We start from the raw sequence: 1756 nt of genomic DNA on the forward strand, positions 1-1756 counted from the left end.
GGGCATCACCTCCAAGCTAGACCCTTTCTGTGTCCTCTTCATAGAAAATAATGGCAGGTGGATGCAGTAGGACAGGACAGAAATGGCCATCAACAAGCTCAACCCAGCATTCTCCAAGAAGTTTGTCTTCAACTACCACTTCAAGGAGGTGCAGAAGCTCAAGTTCGCCCTGTTTGACCAGGTCAAATCCAGCACACAGCTTGACAAGCATGACTTTCTGGGCCAGTTCTCCTGAAGTCTGGGCATGATAGTCTCCAGCAAGATCACTCGACTTCTTCTGCTGATGAATGACAAGTCAGCAGGAAGGGCTTGATTACGATTGCCACCCAGGAGTTGTCAGACAACTAGGTCATCATGCTGAGCCTGGCAGACAGGAAGCTGGACAGGAAGGACCTCTTTGGGAAGTCAGACCATTTCTTGAGTTTTATAAGCCAGGGGATGATGGCAAATGGATGCTGGTCCACAGGACTGAGGTAATCAAATACACACTGGACCCTGCATGAAAACCACTCCCTGTGCTGTTGGCATCCCTGTGTGATAGAGACATGGACAAGCCCACCTAGGTCATGTGCTATGACTATGACAATGATGGGGCCATGACCTAATCGGTGAATTCCAGATATCCATGTCACAGATGTGTGAGACCCATGATGGCATTCCGCTGATGGAGTTGGAGTGCATCAACCCTAAGAAGCAGAGGAAAAAGAGCTACAAGAGCCCGGGTGGGCATCATCATCTTGCATTCTTACAAGATACACTGGGATTACTCCTTCCTAGACTACATCCTGGGATGCTGCCAGCTCATGTTCACTATTACAATAGACTTCACAGCTTCCAACGGGAATCCCCTGGACCCTTTGTCTTTGTACATCAACCCTGTGGACACCAATGAATACCTGTCGACCATCTGGGCAGTGGGACAGATCATCCAGGACTATGACAGTGACAAGATATTTCTAGCTCTGGGATTTGGGGCCCAGCTACCCCCAGACTGGAGGGTCTCCCACAAATTTGCCATCAACTTCAACCCCACCAACCCCTTCTGTTCAGGTGTGGATGGCATCACCCAGGCATACTCAGCCTGCCTGCCTCCTATCCGCTGCTATGGCACTACCAACTTCTCCCGCATGGTCAACCATGTGGCCCAGCTTGCAGCACAGGCCACACAGCAACAGACAGCCATGCAGTACTTCATCCTGCTCATCATCACGGATGGCATCATCAGCAACATGGAGGAGATGCGGCACGCCATGGTGCAGGCTTCCAAGCTGTCCATGTCCATCATCACCGTGGGCATGGGCAACGCCGACTTTGCTGCCATGGAGTTTCTAGACGGGGACAGTCACAGGCTTAGCTCCTACACTGGCGAGGAAACAGCCAGTGACACTGTGCAGTTCGTGCCCAGTCGAGAGTTTCAAAAAACAGCAAAAGAGACTCTGGTCAAAGCTGTGCTGGCGGAACTGCCTCAACAGGTTGTACAGTATTTCAAGCATAAAAACCTGCCCCCACCAACTTGGAGCCCGCCTGAGCCCTGCCCAGCAGCCCCAGCAGCATGCTGCCCTCCCCAGGAATGGGGACGCTCACCCTGCTTCCTCATGGGTGGCCTTTTTTTTTTTTTTTTAACCAATCTACATTTTTATTTCTTATGACCAGACCTCTGCCCTGCCCCCAGCCCAGCTGGGCTTCCTGTGTTGGAGTCAGCAGCGATGCTTCCAGGCCAAAGGGCAAAACATCTTCCTCCCCATCCCCTCCCTTG

General features: G+C 51.8%; 1 pseudogene; it reads left to right on the forward strand.

The window, feature by feature from the left end:
• LOC101591839 overlaps window positions 1-1756 on the forward strand; it is a 74718-nt pseudogene that overhangs the window by 7400 nt on the left and 65562 nt on the right.

The sequence above is a fragment of the Octodon degus genome, unplaced genomic scaffold (genome assembly GCF_000260255.1).
Source record: "Octodon degus isolate 3935 unplaced genomic scaffold, OctDeg1.0 scaffold00131, whole genome shotgun sequence".
Taxonomy (NCBI): domain Eukaryota; kingdom Metazoa; phylum Chordata; class Mammalia; order Rodentia; family Octodontidae; genus Octodon; species Octodon degus.